This window comes from Artibeus jamaicensis, unplaced genomic scaffold (assembly GCF_021234435.1).
Source record: "Artibeus jamaicensis isolate MK-2021 breed Jamaican fruit bat unplaced genomic scaffold, CSHL_Jam_final scaffold_537, whole genome shotgun sequence".
NCBI classification, from domain to species: Eukaryota; Metazoa; Chordata; class Mammalia; order Chiroptera; family Phyllostomidae; genus Artibeus; species Artibeus jamaicensis.
In genome coordinates this window covers 42,358,956-42,371,908 of record NW_026522047.1, presented here as the reverse complement: position 1 = coordinate 42,371,908, position 12,953 = coordinate 42,358,956, and the positions used below count along the sequence as shown (strand labels likewise).

Genomic DNA, 12,953 nt, shown 5'->3' with positions numbered 1-12,953 from the left:
ATGGCCAAATTAATGAACGCAGGAGACCTGGGACTTCAGGCAACGGGGGTGAGAACACTGAAGCAGCATCTCCAGGTATCTAGTCTCATGGTGGCCACACCTAGGACACCTGAACCCAAGCCGGGACAGCTGAAGGACACGAAACCTAACCCAGCCCTCTCACAGCTAGGAGTCAGTCTGCAATCCCACAGTCCCACCCAAGGCCTCACACAGGTGGGTCTGGGGCACCATTCGCCCCAGGACCACAGTGGTCTGGGCTGGTGGCTCCACTGCAAACCCCAAGTTCCCTGGAAAGAAAAGCCTGAGGAGGCATTTAGAATAGGCTGCAGGGCTCTGAGTTCCAGTGGGGCTGCCTCAAGTCAAACCTCCCCCAGGAATACCAACCATCTTCCTGGTCCATAAAACCCTGTCAACACCTCCTACCTGCTCTATTAAAATAAAGAAACTCCGGAAGAAAAACCAAGATGGCTTGGTTTATTTTCAAGATGGCTTCCAATAACTTCAATTGTTCCTAATTCCTTCCCAGCAGAAATATGGAACAGCAGAACCCAAAACTATGGGCTGTTCTGGAATGGAAAGGGATTTTAGAAGCTTCTATTGCAACACCTTGATTCACAGTCAAAGGAAGAACAGAACCCAGAGGGAAAAAATCATTGCTGTAACCTACTGAAGGCTAGCCCTGGGCCAGGCGTGCCCAGAATCAGAACACTCCCTGTGGGGGGCCACCCTGAGCACTGCAGGAGGCTGAGCAGTTCCCACACCCATCCACTAGATGCCAGGAGCACTTCCTATGCCACAACCACAGATGTCCCTAGACAATGCCCAATATCCCCTGGGGCAGCATCAATGGGAACTACTTCCTTAAGGGATTTTCCCTGTGTTAACTCAGTCAATCTCACACTTGAAGCAGAAACCTCCACCATCACCCCATTTTAGGATAAGGACCCAGAATTTCAGAGGCAGCACCTGAGCCCAGGCCGGCCCAGTGCATGAGTACATAGCAGCCTCTAGCTGCCAACCCCACTCACCATCCTGCCTCGAGACCTCAGGCCATTTAAAACTGTCTGCAGCCCTGATGGGCTTGCGTCACTTGGTTGGGCATTGTCCCACAAAGGGAAAGATTGCCAGTTCAATTCCTGGTCAGGGCACAAACAAGAAGCAACCAATGAATGCATAAATGGGTGGAGCAACAGATCAACTTTTCTCTTTCTCTCTCCTCTCTCTCAAAAAAACAACAACGAAAAAAACCCACATCTGCAGCTGTGGGATGTTATTTCCAAACTATGCTTGTACACGAGTCTCTCCCCTGGGCTTTCCTATGGCCAAAGCAGCATTCCAAGTTCCCCCAATTCCCTTCATGGAAACATCTCAAATCCCAAGTTCACAGTCCCCAGTATGGCCAGCATCCATGCCACAGATGAACTGCCATGGGTTAGGCTCTCAGGACCCTCTGCCCTCACTGCCAGGAAAAGGTTTCAAGCTCTCATCAAAGATGAGAGGCTGCATGCAAGGGACCACAGGAAGGACTGGGCCACAGCCATGGCCACCTAACCCTCTGTGGACTGGCCATCAAGCCCAACATCCGGGAGTGGCTCGGCCAGAGTCTCAAGAGCAGGGCTTTCAGCTTGTTCCCACTTCCGCACAGCACTCCCAACACAAGCCCTCCAGGAGTCAGCCCCTGTTCTCCCTGAGGTCAGCTGCACTGTCCAAGCAGACCCATAGCCTCCTTCTCCTCCAAGCACCAGCTTCATTCCCACCTCCTCCTTGAAAGCCCCAGGGCCTCCCTAGCACCCCTCCAAAGGGGTCTCCAGCAGTTACACTCCACTATGGTGGGTCTTGACCTCACTCACCCTTCACATGGCTGTAGCTGGTTTGTGCTGGGTCTGTCTCGTCTCCCCAGCTACAGGATTACAGATCCAGATGCTCTGAGGGGCTGGGAAGGGGCCAGCCTCCATGAAATGCCAGGCACTCCCACTTATAGCATCCTGGACCCCATCACAGCACTCAGTTCACCCAGAGACAGAAGTCTTCCCAAGGACCAGCCTGTGGAGGTCTACCACAGCGGTGCTGAGTGTGAAATACACCAGGAGGTCCAGTGTTAAATACACCAGATGTCAAATGTGAAATATAACTTTTATATTGGTTACATGTTGAAACAATGATGTTTTGGATATTTGGGTTTAATAAAATATATTATTCAAATTAATTTTACTTGTTTTTACCTTTTCATGTGGTTACTAGAAAGTTTTAAATTATAAATGGGGGCTGCCGTGTGTGGCTAGTGGACAGCGCTGCCTCAGCCATCAGTTTATACTTGTGCTGTGTTTTCTCCTGAGGTTTTTGTTGCTTCAGCTTTCACATTTAGGTCTGTGGTCACCTGGAGTTAGTGTCTGCATATGGCTCCAGGGAGGGGTCCAATTTTGTCAATTTTGACACTTAGTGTTCATGCGCATACCCCCTGGCATCTTCCCAGTGCCACAAGCAGCTCCCTGGCACTCAGGACACCCCGGGTCACCTGTACCCTCTGCCAGGAGGACTGTGAGTCACACACACACACACCCCTCCCCCACAGGGAAAACACCAGCAAAGCAGGTGGGACAAATCACCTGGCACAGTGAGGGCACTGACCTTGGAGGGAAGGGCACACCTGCCTATCCAGGGAAGGCGCGTGCCAGGGTAGGAGCCACAGTCCACCTGCAGAACTGCTCGGCAGCTGGTAGGCTTCATGGGGGCTCTGTGGGGACCATGGGGGTACTCAGAACTTGGCAGCTGCTTTCTTCTAAGAGACAATTCACAACCTTGTCGGAGCCAAGACAAACAGACCAGGAAAAAGAAGTGGCCTGGGGGAGGCAGCCCACTTTCAAACCTGCTGGCCAGACACAAGGCAGGGCAGGACTGAGGAGGATTCGGAAAGGAGGGTCTTCCTCCAAGCCACACGGAGCTCTCAGGGAGGCCCACTCAGGGCTCAGACTGTGCATGGCCGACTAGGCTGGGAGGAGTGACAGCAGCACCAGGGCAGGCAGGAACCAAGACGCCCCTTCTGACCCTGCCATGGTGGATGCCGGCATAGGGAGACCCTATGGGACACAAGACAGTCCGGAGTGACAGGGCTGGGGCAACATGGAGTGGATACACAGAGGCCCAGTGGCTGCACTAAGAGGTCCTTCAGGGGACCCATCAGCGGCCCAGGCACAGCCCCACTCCCACGGGTGGACCCTACCCAGCTTGGGCTGGAGGAAGAAGAGGGCAGAGAGGTGGGGACTCACCACTGAACACCGGAGTCCATTACCTGCATGTACAAAGGGCCTCATGGGCGCCTCCTGCAGGTGAGCTGAGGCAGCATGCCTAACATGCCAGACTTCCGTCCCCCTGGAAGTCCAACCCCAAACCTACAACCAACCCATGCACCACAGGCTCCCTGATTCTTACCTCCCTCTGCTGACCCCTCCCTGCTTCAGCCCCCAAGATGTAGCCCCACAAAGGTTTTCTGTGCTGCCTCTGCCCAGGGGGTCGATGGGGTGAGCAATATGCTCACCCCAGCCCTGAAATGTTAGCACCTCTGAGACAGTTTGGGGAAAGAGGGGGCAGAAAAAAAGGCTATAAAAAGGAGTGAAGCTCTGACATCTGCTACAGCGTGGATGGACCTCGAACACATGATGCTCAGTGAGAGACGCCAGACACAAAAGGCCTCATAGTGTGTGATTCCATTTGTGTGAAATGTCCAGAACAGGCAAATCAACAGAGACAGGAAGTAAGTTAGTGGTTGCCAGGGGCTGGGGGAGGGAGGTGGGGAGTGATAGTTTAATGAGTATGGGGTTTCCTTTTGGAGTGACAAAAATGTTCTGGAATTAGATGGTGATGATGGCTTCACAACTCTGCAAATGTTCTAAAGACCACTGCATCAGCCACTTTTTAAAAATTAGCAGTCTGGTCAGCACACCAGAGCCAATTACCAGGCAGCTGCGACATGGCTCTCCCTGATGACTGGAATGACTTTGTTCCACCTCATCAGCCAGACTCTAAGCTCCTTGAGGGCAGATCTGTTGTCCCTGCTCCCCCTCAGAGCCTGGCACTGGGGGGCCTAGAGATACCCAAGAGACAGACAGGCCTCCTCCGCTTCCTCTGCCTCCTCTATGGTCTTCCATGTGGGTCTCCCACATCATACCCCCAGTGTCCCCTCCAAATGCCCTTCTTCCTCTGCATATCAGCTCACCATTACCTGTGATGACAAGACTCAGCTCCAATGGTAAGTCTTCTGTTGCCTCCCCAGTTACCACCTGAGCCACAAGTGCTGCCCCAGCCCTACGCTTCCGCAGGTTTGATTTCCATCTCTCTTCGCAATTCTGCTCTGCGTCCCACCCCATGGGCCTCCACCTTTCCCTCTGCTTTCCTCGGTCCTGCTCCATCCATGGCCCCATGACCCTGTGGGCAGGAGATGCCATTCGTCTGGCCATCACAAGCACCTGGCCACATGCACGAAGGCTCAACAACTGTCACACTCAACTAGATAACGGCAGACACCCACGGCCAGACCAAAGGCTTTGGAGACATGTCCCATAGCTGTGTGTCAACTGCAATGCCACAGCCCAGCCGGAATCACAAAAATAAGCCACTGATCCCCAGAACCCTGCATGAGAGGCCTTCTTCCCTTCCCAATTGTCTATCTTCACCTTGAGGTTGAGAGATGACATGCGTGGGAGTTTGCAAAGACTGAGTAACATGTCACCGGGGCCACCCTGCCCGAGGTCCCTGCAAAGGTCAGCCTGAAACTGACCACACCCACTTGCTTTAGCCCAGTTAACAGCTAATGAGCTCTAGCTACCCATCCAACAACCTGGCCCTCCTTCCATGAGGTCCAGTGAGAGCGCAGGACATGCCGAGGAGTCAGTTCCTCGATGAGCCACACTGATCATCAGCTTGGATCAGTGCTCTGCTTTTCCTTTGGTGCAGGAAGGACAAGAAGAAGCCAAAACAGCCAAGAGCATTCTGTGGCTTCCACCTGCTGTAGCCCAGGAAGGCAGTGAAATGAGATGCCTTCTCTTTCAAAAAGGCATCAGAGAATTAGCTTTCTTTACCAACTTCTTACTTTTCCTCAGGGGGATGGAGCTCGAATAAAACAATAAACCAAGAGTTTAAATTCTAGGGGCTTTACTCACAAGCCAACTAGAGATAGAGGGATTCTCTCTCTCTTGACTGACTGGTGGCCAAGATAATCAGATCCATGCAGCCAGCAACCTAAGATAGGAAGCCTACTCTACCTAGGGTCAACCCTTTCTGACAGATAGAATTTTAAAAGAGAACAGGGGAACAGTGGGAAAATGAAGGGGCCAGCAGCAATATTACGCAATCTCCCAGCCCAGCAGCCCAGCTGGGGTCCCCCACGCATACTGTGGAGCTAAGGCAAGTTATCCCCTGCATTGACTCTGAGTACCTGGCTAGCAGATCTGCAGCTATCCCAAGCACAGATAGGATGCTGAGCATGCTGGGGTCCCAAGTTCCGGCTGAGCGTGCAGCCTGGTTCCACCCCACTTGTCTGCAGATCCCCAGCATGCTCCTGTTTTCAGGCTGTCACTGGGCCTGCTACAGGCTTCAGGCTGGCTCCTGCTCAAAGGAGGCCTCCTGATCCATCCTCTTGCTTCTTGTGCACAAAGAACAGTTCCGGATCCACTGCCAGCTCATTTTACATGAATCATTCCTCTCCACATTCTCTCCCCCGAGACTGGAGGCAGCAGCCATGAAACCATGAAGGCAGGCCCACCTCTACCCTTACCTGCCCAGAAGAGCATTTGGGTACAAATGTAAACGCAGAAGGAAAGTGGGTGCTAGGAACAAATGATGAGCGCCCACCCCTTCACAGCTTGCCATACAAGCTCACCTGAGAACCCTAACTGCCATCACTGGTGCCGGCCAATAGAGCCAAATGCCACACTGGTTATTGTTGTTTTGTGCCTAGAGGCTCATTCCATGCTGTGGCACTTGGTGGCGCGTGTTCTGATTGTTATTCTTTGTCCACTGAAAAAACATACTCACGGCTTCTACCCCAGAGAGTCACAGCCCAAAAGGCACAGCTCACACATGGGGAAAAGACAGCTTAATGCAAACTTTTCATCAGCCCGCTTGTGCCCACTAGAACCACTGACAAGAAAAGAGGGGAGGGAAGGGAGAGGTAGAGATGGAGAGGCAGAGGAAAACCAAGACAAGCCAAAAAATAAAAATAAAGACAAGTAACTTTGTTAAGCCAAGTTGAGTAGCCCTCTCCAGGTTGTTTATTGCAATCAACTAAAGAAGGCATAACCATAAATTAACAGTGCGCCTCCCCGACAAGTCAGAACACTCCCAGGGCAGTACCAAACCTGAGATGCTAAAGATCTGCTTGACTCAAAAACCATCCGTCAGCCAGTCTTCTCTCCCAAAAGTGGAAGTAGGGGAGTGAGGCCAAGGAAGCAGGGGTGGTACTGTCACCTCACAAAGCTCAAATGTCCCTCGCACAAACGCTACTTCTTCATAAGTATTCCGTGCAAAGAAGCAGCTCCCAGGACTACATTTACCCCTTCCGCAGGGGCCATTGGTACTGGTAAAGCAGATGAGTCGGATGCTTACAAAACCGAATGATTGGGAAACTATCTTCCTTTTAAACCCTCAGCTTCTGCCAGGCCAAAACAAACTCTTTAAGGCTCGGTAGACTCCTTACTGATCTTCTGATGGGGTACAATGCAAAAAAAATGAAAAAGTCAGTAATCATGAACAGCAAAGTTTTTGACCATTTACGTCAACACTTTCATTTTTCTCCTTTATTATGATGGTTTTTTGGGTAGATGGAGTCATAACATTCTTATTACATCTCCTGTACTTTTAATTCACCTTGAAACAACCCACAACCCAATTTTAAAAGTGCAGACTATATATAGGAACAAGTATAAAAGACACATGGACAAAAACTAGGGGGGGTGGAAATGGGAGGGAGCTAGTGAGGGCTGGGTGGGTGGGCTGGGATGGGAGTAAAAGACAGAAAACTGTACTTGAACAACAATTAAAATTTTTTAAAAATTTAAAGAAAATACTGACTATGACTCTAACTGCTTTGACGTAAGAGCCTTGGCTGGGTAGCTCAGTTGGTTGGAGCATCATCCCAATATGCCAGGGTTGTGGGTTCGGTCCCTGGTCAGGGCACATTACAAGAGTCAACCAATGAATGCAAAAGAAAGGGGAACAAAAAATTGATGTTTCTCTCCCTCCCCCACCCCCCGACCTCAGTCCCTCTAAAGAGCAATTTAAAAAATGCTTCGAAGTAAGAAAGATGGACATTCATTCATGTAACACACACGTGTTTACTGAACATTTACTGTGTGCCGGGAACTGCCTGAGGTGCTGGGGAGCCATGCAGCATCCAAGACAGACATCATTCCTATAGCATGGACCTCACAGCCTTACAAACTGTGACAGTGAGTCAAATCTAGCCTACTGCCTGTTTTTGTATAGCCCGCAAGCTAAGAATGGTTTTGATGTTATTAATGGTTGGGGGGGGGATCAAAGAAAAATAGTTCATGATATGTAAAAAGTATATGAAATTAAGATTTCTGTGTCCGTAATAAAGTTTTATTGGAACACACACACACCCACTCATCTCTGTACATTTTTTTTAGCTTTTTTAAAAAAGATTTTATTTATTTATTTTTAGAGCAAGGAAAGGGGAAGGAGAGAGAGAGAAACATCAATGTGTGGTTGCCTCTTTCATGCCCCCTACAGGGGAGCTGGTGGGCAACCAAGGCATAGGCCCTGACTGGAAATCAATGGGCGACCCTTTGGTTCGCAGCCCGTGCTCAATCCATTGAGCTACACCAGCCGTGGCTTCATCTCTGTATGTCTGTGCTACAATGGCAGAGTGTAATAGTCGAAACAGAAGCCACCTCACCTGCAAAGATGAAAATACTCTCTGACCTTAACAGAAAAAGGTCTCCCTTGTGAATGAGACAGACAACGAACACATAAACAGATTAACATGCATTGCTGGTACTACTGAATGCAAAGAAGAAAAGGCAGGGTAGGAGAGAGAATGGTTGGAAGGGTAAATTTAGGCGGTGTAGTCAGCAATGGCCTGTGAGCAGAGACCTAAAAGATAAAGAGCCGAGTAGAAATGGCAGAAGCAGCAGCAAGTACAAAGGCCCCGAGGCAGGGAAGAGTAGGCAGGTAAGCTGGTTAGGCTGACAGTGTGCAGGCACAGGAACAGAGAGTGGTAGGACAGTGAGAGAGGAGAGGACCACAGAGCGAAGAGCAGGGAAGTTATGGGAAGGGGTCTGAAATTTTTTCCAAGGACAAGAGGAGACACTGGAAATTCCTGAGCAGAGGAAAGGCTATTTTTTAAGGTTTTTAAGCTCCTTGAGTGAGCAGGCATAAAAAAGACAAGTCAGGACATCTTATCTAACCAACAAGATGTTCCCAGCACAGCCAAGTCAAAGCACGGAGTAAACTCAAAAACCAATTTGCACACAACAAAATCAATTCATTGATTCACTCAGGCCTTAGTAATTGAAGAGATAACAAACTTTAAAAACCATCATGACTAAATTCATTTTATTGTGTCAAAGTTTCTACAACTAGTACATTAACAGTCCAATGACTTCACGGACATAATTGTCTAGGAAGAGGCAAAGATTAAAGAAGTCAGTTACCTCTGAGTCCAGAACAACTGTTAGGCAGATTGACAGGAAGGGATAAGGTGGCCAAAAGGGTATGAAAGCCTAGGTGGGGGACCCGTGGGTTCCCGGAAGCCAAGAACAGTTGGGAAACCCCCATACCATGGACTGGGACATGGACAGGTGGCAAGACTCAGGTGGCATGGGTGTGTCTGCAAACTTCTCTCCTGGGGGGTGGGGGAACAAAAGATGCAGGCTGGGAAGGTCAGGGGAAAGTCAGAGTGACAGTCAGAAAGAACCTGGACAGCCAGGCCCAGGAGCATGGGTTGGACACAATTTGCAAATACAATACAAGCCTCTCCCTATTAAAGACTGGAAGGAAGGAAGGGGAAAAAGGGAACTAGAACTTGAGGTACATTGGGGACATAGCCAAATATCAGGCTGCTGCGGTGTTAAAGGTTAAGTGAAAGGGTCTCACCTGTGGTGTGACTCCATAGGACACTAGGCAATGTCTGGGACAATGCAGTTGTGGGCTGGGGCCAGGGATGCTGCTCAACACAGTGCCCAGGTCAGCCCCCCACTGAGAACTATCCCCCCCCCCTCAGTGTGGCCAGGGCAGAGGGGCAGAACCAGACAGAACCTCAGCAGTAGTATACCAGCTCAGGGTTCACAGCTCCCTGGCAAAGCACTTCAGAGCCTTTCATCCTCTTTGGTCCTCACAATTACTGGGGCTGAGTTCACCTTATACCCACATTACAAATGAGGAAAATGAGGTCCCGAGACATGAAGTGACCTGCCCCAGAGAAGTGATTTGAACACAGGTCCTGAGACTCAGAAGCCTATGTGGAGGATGAAGAGGAAGACAGGGAGCCAAGAGCACTGCCAAGAACAGCAGGTCAGAATGGAGTCCAGGTTCAGCCCCTGTCCTCGTCTGTCTGGCATCCTTGGCCAGAAGCGGAGGCATCGGTGGGTGGGGGAGGGCAGGTAAGAGCTGTGGCCCTGGAAGGGCAGAGCCAGGAACCCCAGTGAGGTATGGCGGTGACCCAGCACGCATACAGAACCCTCACAGCCTTGCCATCTGCCCACGGTTCATTTACTCTCCACACCCCAACCATACTTGGGAAGGTTAATGACTGCCCCGTTTTGTTAAGAAAGTGACTGGTCCAAGGTCACTTTCTTAAGAAAAAAAGCTCTAAACCCTGCACTGAGGCTCTGCATACAGATCCCATGAAACAAGCCAATCAGAAATGCTCATTTGCCCACCCCATGGTCCCCTCCTCCATCCATCACATATCACCTCATCCTGCCTGCTCCATGAGCCGGCCCTGAGGACACTGGGCTCCATACCATCATCATAACTCTGACCACACCACCTCTTGACCTCACTAGATCTGAAGCTCACTTAAAGTCAGGGACTCCCCAAAACCTGCTTCAGCACTCAAACATGCTCAATGCCCATCTTCACAGGTGTCAGATGGAATCAAGTAACAGATGGACTCTCCAGGGCAGAGGCGCTGATAAGCCAGCCAGGAGAAAGGGGTGGAGCACAAGAAACCAGCAGAGGAGGAAAAGCTGCAGGATCAAGTACAGGCAGCGTGGAGGGGGTTGGGGGAGGATGGAAGGACACAGAGGGCCACTAACTGCCCCAGTTAGTGCAGTTAAGGCACACGGTGCAGGAAGGCACAGGGACTGAGGGAGGATCTTTTCTAGGAAACTGAAAAGTAGAACAAAGGCGGGGTGGGGTCCCATCCACAATAACTTTAAGCTCTAACATTTAGGGCTTAGCAGCCCACTCTCCAAAGAGGCAAGGATTTAAAAATGCAAGAAAGTCCATTGTTACTAAGATCTGTATACATTTCAAGTCTTGACAACGACACACATGCACACACTCATGATGCACCTGACACAGTAGTCACTTGCATACCCTGTACAATACCTGGGATGGGAGCATTTGCGCAACCACACCTCTACTACCCCCTTGCCCTCCTCCCAAGTGACCTCCCCCAGGGGAGGGTAGTCTGACCCTCAGGATGTCTCCTGCACCCTGCACAGGCAGCAGCAAAATCTGTCAAGCATCCAATCAGAAGCACAGGAAGAGGGCCAGTGAGTTTCAGAAACCCTCTACTCATATAATCACAAGTTGACTCCACAACTTTTACACTCTCTCCTTTGGGTTCCAAAAAACAAACTGCAAAGAAGCTGCCCACTGCTTTTGCAAAGGTGGCAAGAAAAGGCTAACCAGTGTGAGTTGACAAACTGTCCCCATGTCTCATAAGGAAGCTATTATTTGAGAATTAGAGGGAGTCATTAGCTCTTGCATGGAGTCGAAGGCGATAAAAGCCCACAGGAGTCATCTAATCAGCCTGTTTTAGGGGCTTTCTCCAACCTGGGGGGCAGCCGGATAAATGGCTGTTGAGGCAGGCATCATCAGACCTTAAGACAGTGCCAGCACCCGGTGGGACCCAAAGGAGCTTGCTAAATAAATGCTACTGACAGAAACACATGGAAAAGGACACACTCTTTACACATAACAGAATCCTGGGCTCCAGCGAACAGAACTCGGGGAAAACAGTTCCCCAGGTGCACCTGAATTATTAAAACAAAAGGATCCTCCTCGGAAAAAAAACAGATGGGACACACCAAGGCACAGTCCACGCCTCCTCTGCCTCCAGGAAAAGAAAAAAAATTCCCCGCAAAACCTTCCACCTCGTCCAGGTGGACGTGTACCCAATACCCCCAGTGCCATCGCGCCCACCGGGCACAGACCCGGGCCCTTCAATAACCCACCCGACAGGTCTCTTTTAGAATGAATCCGTCCCCAGCTCCCACGGGGGTGGCTTGGACAGCCCCAGGGGTTCGTTGCAGGAGCGATTCCACAATTTATTGCTACAGAGAAAGGGGGGGGGGGTCTTCGAGATGGCGATGGAGCTAGGAGGGGGAGGGACTTGGGGGACGCGTCTGCAATCTGTGATGTGCATAGCAAGTGAACACATTTTTAAAAAATAAAAAATCCAGATTGCATGCTTCTTTTAGGGGGGCTCACGGAGATGGGAGGTAAGTTTGGAAGCCGCGATGGCACTGCAGGATGACTCGGGAGGGTAGTGGGATGCAATGATGGATATTTCGGGGGGCGCCCCTGGGAAGCGCCCAGTTAACCCCACTGTGCCCAAAGGGCCGGAAATACAGGAGGGTTCCACCCAGGGCCTAGGCTCTCTCTACTATAATTATTATTCTTTTAATTATTAACATTGTAGTGAATAATGGAAGGGCCCAGACGAACAGGGCCAAGCCGGGCCACCCACGCTGTCATCTTTTGTGCGGGGCCGGCGGAGACGCCCCAGCCCAGCCCCCGCGCGCCCCAACCCCAGGCAGGGCGCCCCCGCCTCCTGCCCCTGGCCCTGCCATTGTCCGGCCGCACCGCCCCCGCCTGAGGCCCAGCAGGCGCCCCGGGCAAAGCAGTTAACGCCCCCAACCTCCTCGCGGGCCCGGACAAAGCGCGACGACCGCGGCCAGAGCAGGCCTCACCCGAGGCCTGGGCCTCGAGTCCCGGACGCCCGCCCGCCCACAGCCCCCGGCGTGGCGCGGGGCGGCCCGGGCGGCCAGGCCCGCGCTATGATGCGGCGGCCACCTCCCGCGGGCTCACCTGAGGCGGCGCGCGCGGCCCGATCCGGAGCAGCGGCGCGCGTTCCCCCGCCCTCAGCGTCGCACCTCCAGGTACCGCTCGGGCCGGGCCCAGCTCGGTCTCTGGCGGCCGAGCCCTCCGCGAGGGCCCCGGGCGGGGCTTATGAGGACGCGCTCGAGCCCCGCCCCGGCTGCCATTGGCCCCTGAGCCCACGCCCGCGCGTCCATTGGCTGCGGCTGACAGCTCCGCCCCTCCCCTCCGCCAAGCCGATCAACACCGCACTGGCCGCCTCCCGCGAGCCTCGATTGGGCGGGTGCAGGCGCCGGGTTCACCTCCCCATTGGTCAGCAGGCGAGGACACGCCGGCGCCTACCCCACGTGCCCGCTGACCGGCTTCACTCTCATTGGAAGCAGCGCACGCCAGCCAAGGTGATCGCGACCAACCGGACGGCGGTTGAGCCTAGGCTCGATAAGGACGCCTCAGGAATCGCAGGGGAAAAGCGGGTATTGGCTTGCGTGGTCAGCCAGAGGAGCGGGCTGGCTGAAGTGGATGCCAATTACGGTTCGGGCCCCGCCCTTGTTATCAGGCGGTAGCTGAGTACGTGATACTGTGCACAACCTCAGCACCCTGTCAGGGAGGTGCCGCGACGGGGTTCGAGACCCGTATCCGGAATTTGGACTCAGAGTTCCCCAGTTAGC

The 12,953-nt window shown here is 52.2% G+C and overlaps 1 protein-coding gene across 2 annotated transcripts in view; it reads right to left on the bottom strand.

Moving 5' to 3' along the window:
* Positions 1-12,392, bottom strand: part of KDM4B (lysine demethylase 4B) — a 131,125-nt gene extending 118,733 nt beyond the window's left edge. For both annotated transcript variants that reach the window (XM_037165379.2, XM_053658288.1), the window contains exon 1: positions 12,277-12,392. The gene's annotated coding sequence lies outside the window, so the exon portion shown is untranslated. The remainder of the gene's footprint in view (positions 1-12,276) is intronic.
* Between the last annotated feature and the right edge of the window lie 561 nt (positions 12,393-12,953).